This window comes from Ambystoma mexicanum, chromosome 1p (assembly GCF_040938575.1).
Source record: "Ambystoma mexicanum isolate Mex_15411 chromosome 1p, UKY_AmexF1_1, whole genome shotgun sequence".
Lineage (NCBI taxonomy): Eukaryota > Metazoa > Chordata > Amphibia > Caudata > Ambystomatidae > Ambystoma > Ambystoma mexicanum.
In genome coordinates, this window is record NC_090921.1 from 208,405,020 (window position 1) to 208,412,957 (window position 7,938).

A 7,938-nucleotide genomic window follows, 5' to 3' on the forward strand; every position below is an offset into this window, starting at 1 on the left:
AGATACAGCAAACACCAACCTCACTGCTGCATTTTGAGCCTGTTGTAAGTGATAGATATGATTAACTGGGGCTCTGGCCAAAAGTCAATTGCAATAATCCAATCTAGAATTGACCAAGGCTCCCACCACCAGAGCACGGTCAGTGTCGGGTACATATGGCAATGCTAAACGTACAAGCCGAATATTATAAAAAACTGACTGTACTTTTGCTGAGATCAGACCACTACAGCCCAAGACAGTCTGCCAAACACAGTCAAGGTTTTTAACCTTAGTGGCGTATTTGAACCTAGACCCCAGAAACTGGGGGTTGGAGGGCTGTTTTTTCCAGTAAACAGATGTTTGGGTCCAGTGTGCAAAAAGCTCTGCCTTAACAACTGAAGCTAAACTGGATACATGGCTGACCCTCCTGGCACTGTGAAGCTGTTCCATACATGTGATAACTATCTGTAGCATATCAGCCATTATCTGTCTTAAGAAGGTAGTATGTGTGCGATTACAAGCTGCACTTGGTATATGGTGGCTGCGCCTGGACATTTTACGGTTGTATTTAGAATATGATGGACCTCATTCCGAGTTGAGCGCTAATTTGGCAGTAAATCTGCTGAAATACAGCCAATATCTGTTACTCTTACTGCCAATTGGTGTGGGTTTACCATGGGATTCAAAGCGGTGGTATGTCAGTGCTATTCCTCAGTTTTGGAGTACAACCGATTTTGGGAGGATTTACCACTGGCAGAATTACTGAGTGGTAAAACTGCAGATCTTTGGAGGTAGAGTGAGGATTTACTACTGCTAAAATGTATTGGAATTACCACACAGTAATTCCGCCAGTGGTAAATCCACCATAAACTATAAATAGGTGGTGAGGGAAAAATTGTGGTAGTTCCGTTACTGTTAATGTTAATGTTAAAGGATATTTGAACCGTGCACTATCACCACTAGAGTGGTCCCCTGGCACTCTGGCGGATCTGAAAAGGGAAGGGGGAGGATGAGTTAGTGGGAATGAGCGGGAAAAGTGCAAGAGTGTAGTGATGTGCTTACTGGCACTTCCAAAAGAAGTGTCCTAAAAGGAAGTACCACCACTTTTTCCCTCACCATCAAACTTAGAATAAAGCCCTATACATTTTCATGGCCTTTTAGTCTATAACTGGTTAAAGGTAGCAGTAACTGTCAATATGAGGCTGTGCACTCGCATATGAAAGCAATTTTCCTGGCTTACGATGGTTCTGCTGTCTGTGCTCCTGGCCTGTCATGTCTGTATTTGTAGTTAACAAATATGTTATGTTATGTTATTTTATGTTAAAGGTTCTTATGCTGTAAAATGTTGCCACCTGCATAGTTTATTGCCGCTCTGGTGAATCTGTAATGCAAAGGATGTAAGGGGTAAGTTAGTAGGACATAGAGATAGAAAAGAGCTGTGATGTGCTGTTGGTAGTTTCAGTTTGGTTGACACCATTCACTGAGCGTAGGTGTGTTTTTCAGTTGGTAGCTGCCAATATGCTTAATGCTGCAATTGGAAACACTGTGTAAAAGTTACTTTGGTAGCAATCTATGGCTTTAAGCTTTGCACATCATTAAAACAAGATGTAATGGATGACACTGCAACTGACTAATACAGTGGAAAGTATGTGGAAGTTTAAAAGGGGACTACAAAGACAGACAATAGACTTTTAGATTTTCAATAATAATAGTATTTTTACATAATTAAGGCGGAATAGGATACACATAGCATATTAATGTAGTACACTAGTTAATATATTGTTGGCAAATAAGACATCCTTTTATCTACTTTAATAAGTTTTAGTAACCGATACAGTTATTGGTGGTGATGTTTACATTTGTAACGTTATTTACTGTGATATCATAAAGGCCAAAGTTCATATGCCATCACACCCGATACTGCAAATGGGACAAATGTCAAGTGGTAATGTTTTTTCTGATATGTCTCTAAAGCATTTTGGTGAACTCTTCTTTCATTTCCTGCAGGGTTTTAAGTAATATTTTAAATGCTTTTACGTAAAGATTAACTTGAAATGGATCAAATCTTTCCCAAATATCTTGGCTGTCCCAAATTTTTCTGGAGATTCATGGCAGCTCTCAAAAAGGCTGATAAGCTTGATAAGCAAGAGCTAGCTGCATGAGTCCACCTGCACTTTTAACCAGGTCAATCTGGCTCTACTATTAGAGTAGGAAGCAATGGATGACTGGCGAATCTTGGATCCAAGCACTAATGGTGAGGGAGAGGAATACAAAAACATGGGGCGGGAGTCATTATGAGTGTGCGTGCATCCCGCTGGAAACTGCCCCTACCATTTCTGCCTCCTGATATCTCAGTATTTCTGTGATATTTCAGGTGGTGGAAACGCTCGTATGATGCTGGAGGAAAATTCTCCACTTTAAGGTCAAGCCTATAGATCAGTGATGCAACGAAAACAGCAGTAATTCTGTTACTGACAAAAACAGTGGCAGTAACAGAGTTACGACTCTTTTTTTTAGGGGTAAAATCTATCATTGAGGAATTACAGTGATATTATAGGCTGGTGTCTGATTGCCGGAGTTATGTCGCAGTTGGACATAATGTTGCTGCAGTGTAGTGAGCTGATGTTACTCATGTCGTAATACAGTGCAGGAGCATAGTGGAAGGGTCGGCAGTGGCTAAGGGGACATGGGGCTACAGTGAGCAGTCTTGGGTTAAGGGGGTTGTGGAGCTATGGGAACCAAGCAGAGTATTCAGAAAGAGCTTAAAGGGTGTCTTGTGGGGAGGCAGAGTACCCTTGTGAGTTTGGGAAAGACTGGGTGGAGTGTTTGGTTATGGGGACCCGCCAAACATGAGCTGTTGGAAATCAAATTGTAGGATGCATGTACAGAATTGCATGTGCAACAATTCCAATGCAGCATTAGCACAGCAATCACTCCCAACGTAAAATGAAGTTTCTCTAACGGTAGCAAAAAGTTGTAACAATAAGATCACATTCCTCTTTCAAGATACATCTTATGCAGAATGCTTTGATGTGGTCCAGTAATTATGAAGAGGCCAGGAGCGTTATAGAACCTCTATAGTGTTTAATACTGAGTATGTGACAGTGCAGGAAACGATAGTGATGGAAACAAAACAGCCTCATTGTGAGCTTGGTGGTATCTCACTGGTAAATTCGGTGAAATACTACCAATCAGACTTACTGTTACTACCACTTGGTCCGACAGAATGGCGGTTAGTCCCCATTTATGGAGTCCATAGGTCACCATGGGGATTTCACCCAAATTACCACCGACAGTAATTCTGCCAATCTGGAAAGGCTTCTTTGCGGTAAGGTGGCAGAATTTTGCTGCAGGTATTTCCTCCACCTTACCTCCAAACTCATAGTTCTGTGGTGTGGCAATACAGTAGTTATACAGTGGTACCTCTGTTACCACTGCATTACCATTGTTTTGGGCTACACCACCAAACTCAAAATGTGACCATTGAGTTATTGTAATAGTTTATTATTCAGAAGATTTTTCAGAGGCCTTAACTGCACAAAATTAGCCTCCTGAGACCTGGCCCTCTTTCCCACCTATAGAGGAATTCCAAGGTTCCTCCAGACCTCAGAGCTGTCCAATAGTAACCATGTGCAGGGAGTGAATACGGGAGGGCGGGAGGAGGTCGAAGAATCAGTGCACTTTATATGAACAATGTTAACCATAACTTAATTTTCCAGTAAATTTAATTACCTCATGAAATGGTCAAAATAGCAAAGTGGGTTTCTCTGGATTGCTCAGCCCTTAAGAGTTGTTTTTTTTTTGTATTGTGCATATGTTCAATCTTTTTACTTTTACACATTAGCAAAATAATTACATACACATTTACTTTGATGCAAAAAATCAATAAAACAAAAAGTAGCATACAATATTAAATAAAAACCTGTTTTCAATAATATAGGTAATCAAACAATTAAAAAACTATTTCATTTTTTAGTGTAATCCCCATTCATCTAGCATTCTAATGACTTCTACTGTCGCAAAGACCTCATTTCCAGGACTCTTTCTGTCTCAGACTTCTTGGGCACTGACTACATTACTTATCGTTAAAAAGAATACATTCAAGAAACATGTTCTCAAGTATCTCACATTCTACCAATAGGGGGCATAGATTTTCAATCAAACCCAAAACTCTACAATATTGGCAAGTACTTATGCAATCACCCCAACCTTTGTCCCATATTGAGAGGATTTCACTTGTTGGAAGAATGATTAACCATATGTGCAGATATTGAGCCCTTACTTTGACACAGTGGAATTGTTTAAGATACGCTGGAAGTTGACGTTGTGACTTATCGATCTTGGCAAATGTAGAGGAGATCTTACAGCCCCTTACACTTACAATTGTCTTGATCCAATCTGCTTCTTTAACTCGTTTTTTAACAGCTTCAGTTTTTGTATTGAGATTGCATCTCTGATTCCCACTTACATAAAGAATACCCTCTGTGTGGGTCTCTAAGTCCCTAAGAAAGGGTTTGCCATTCAAAGGTAATTACCCGGCTTGATCTCTCATCTGGATTCAAAATGTTAGCCATGAGGTTGAGTGCCTTCCATTGAAACCAATATTCCAGTGATAATAAGCCTAGCTCAAAGCAAATCGAAAGGCATCGGAGTCGACAAAGGTAGATTGAGTGCCTTTTTCCACAGATGTCCCTCGATTTTGCACCATGGAGTTTATTTCCAATCCATATTGAGACAACGTTTCCAACATAGGAAGGCATAGTAATAAGCAAAGGCTGGAATGAATACTTACAATATTTCCCATCGATTTTCATCAGTTGAAACCTTAACTGGTCACTCTTAGGCCCTCATTACGACTCCGGCGCTGGACCATGGTGCTATTGGCACCATGGTCCATGCCGGAGTCCGGCATGGTGGATGGCGGAATTACCGCCCCATTCCAAGGTGAGTGGGGCGGTAATTCCCCATTCACCATTTGCCCTTCCCCATTCCCATTTTTGCCCCATAGGGCATAATGGGTATGGGGAAGGCGCTAATTACGGCACCGTAAATTACGGTGCCGTAATTAGCACCAAGGTCGCTTAGCGCCTTGGACTTTAACGCCTGCAAAAAGCAGGCGTTAAAGTGTGAATCAGGCGTTAAGCGTTAACGACGCCGACGGCGCCGTTAAACCCTTAACGCCTGACTTGTAATGAGGGCCTTAGCCAGCATTCACCTGATAACATCGTCCCTGATGATCAAACCGAGAAATAAAGCCCAGGGAAATTATCTCCCTTCAGAGTTCAATCTTAATATTTTCTATATGCCATCTAAATTTAGTTTTAGTCCCGTTTGGGTGCGAGAATTGAATCACCTAGCACTTGCTTTGATTAATGACTAGGCCATTGGATTTGACATAATCACTTGTTTTTGTTAATAATCGCTGCAAGCCCACAGGGGTGGAATCTATTAAAGTCATCTGCGTATGCCAACCAGTAAAACACATCCCCATCCAATTTAAAGGTTCCTAGCCCCACTCCCCTCAGAGCATTCCTAAAATCTGACATATATAAATTGATGAGGCAGGGCTGTCAGAAGATGTAGTGAGGCCCAGGGCAAAACATTTGGTGAGGCCCCCTTACAATTTTTTGCACTCGGCCAGCGGCGGCACATCTGCAAACAGGAGTCTCGAGAAATCTAACCTTGAGTTTGTGGGCAGGATCCCAAATATGGTTTATTACTACAACTCCAAATCAACTACAGCAAATTTAGATTTCTCTACTGATGAAAGGTTCATGCCAGACTAACTTTTTTATCATATGAATAAATATATATAAGATGGCATAAGCTCTCCACTGCGCCACCTCCATTTCTCTGAGGGTCAGTCACTTTTCCAAGCAAAGAGTTGAGGGCAGATCACTTTCTTCGGCTGGGGCCTCCCTCTGGAAACAGCCTCCCTGCCTCGCTGAAACTTGAGGAGTACCATCTCTGGTTCCGAAAGCGCCTCAAGACCTGTCTCTTTTCTTTTGCTTTCTCTCTTCCTCTCCCTTGCTGATCACCTGCCTGATCCATACACTGGTCACCTGGTCAAGTTCTGAATTCGGGCCCAGGTCTCTGCCTGTACTGTTGCAATCCTGCACTGCCGCTTGGCTCCCCTGCACTTGTGGTCTGTATCTGTATCCCTACAGTCCCTCTCTTGCTCTTATTCTCCACCCGTTTGGCTGCAGTCTTGTTTCTCCTTTGTTACTGCACTTCTGCATCCTATCCCACCCTCGGCACTTCTCCCCTCCCCCCTTCCCTGCTCTTGCGCGATCTGAATGACACAGGGCCTAGTAAGATCTGTGTTTTGTCCCACTCTTTTGTTTCTCCCTCATTGCCTTGTCGCGCCTAGCAACACTTGTGTACAGACACGTTAAAAATGCGATATCATATCATTAAGGAGCACCCTGCCGCCGTGTGCGCATTAAAACAGACATCATACACAGTGACAAATGATGTACAGTGGAGGCTGGTACATTTCTGAACTTAAGAGGCTTAAATGTTTGTGCCAATTAGGCAGGATCAACAGAGCACAGTGAGGGCGCCCAAACCAAACAAGAGTTGCTTGAGGGGGGTTCTCACTCCCAAGAAAATGCTTGAAACATTGGGTTAAAAAGTATGCATTTTACAGCACTTTCTTTGCAAAATTGGGTAGAAATCCATACAGTTTGCAATTGGTTTTGTATTGAAGCACATGGAAATTCCCAATAGTTGCAAATCACAAATTGTGCATAGGAACATTTTCCAATACATTTCATGCCGCCTTTCCATGCGAGATATGCTAGTATAAAAATATATTCATGCTGGTTGTTCTAATTATGTCGATGCAGGCTGGAGCAATATATGCCATTATTACCATGTACGGACTCCCAGCCAGTAAAAATGCCATGCCACAAAAAGTATATCCAGGCTGACTGTGTTCCATAAGTGTTATTACTGGCTAGATTGGCCTACATTCAATGTGAGCCAATTTAGCCAAGTAGTATGTTTGATTTAACCTTGATGCATAGTCCTGTGCATCAATGGTAAAGCATAAAGAGCACTGGCAATGCTAACAGTTTGGGCATTCGTGTAGGCATGGGAAAGGCACTTCTGTATTGGTATTAGCTGGCCATTGATAGTGCCAGTGCAAAATAGTTTGAGCACATGAGCAGCTAATAGCAGTGCCTGGTAAATGCCTAATACTTATACACAAGCCAAAACTGTTGGCTTTGCCAATGCTTTTTTTTTAAAAAGAACTTCAGTGAAAGACACACCGGGTGTTTTCAAATTGAGTGGCCAAAGGCAGACCTGACATTTTTATTACACCAGTTACGTGTTTACAACTCCAATGAAGTCATGAATTCTCAGAAGACTCCTTTGAGGAAACACTTGCAGGCACATTGAGAGCAACGTTTGATGGCAAGGCATGTTTAAAGCTAGCTCAAAGAGTTCCAGCGAGAAGGTGTTTTGGGTGGGGAGGGCAGGAACTGGGTGAGACTTGCCATAGGGATTAGCATGGCCATGAGAAGTCATTTCACTGTTAGGAACTGAATTCATATGCATACATTTTTAGGCAATTGAAATCGTGATTTGGGGTTAGCACTTGCATGCCAGGGGAGTGATTAGAAGGGAAGTGGTGACATGAGATATCTCATTCTCACAGCAGTCCATAAGTGTGACGTTTCAGAAATGAAGGCAAGAGGTAGCTGCTTGTAACATTGAAGCTTTACCAGAATAGTCTCATTCAAAATGTAGAAAGATGTTAGGTGCCCCCACACAAGGAAGTTTGCCCCTTCCTCACAGGCTACGACGTTAGTTAGCGCCTCTCCCAACATTTGAAGTGTTAGTCCCCTTTCCCCCCTGACATTTTAGCCTAGGTGCACCTCTGATGCCATGAACCCACCCCTTAATGAAGTGGCCCCCAGGGCGGCTACATTTAGGGGTGGTGCTGAACACATA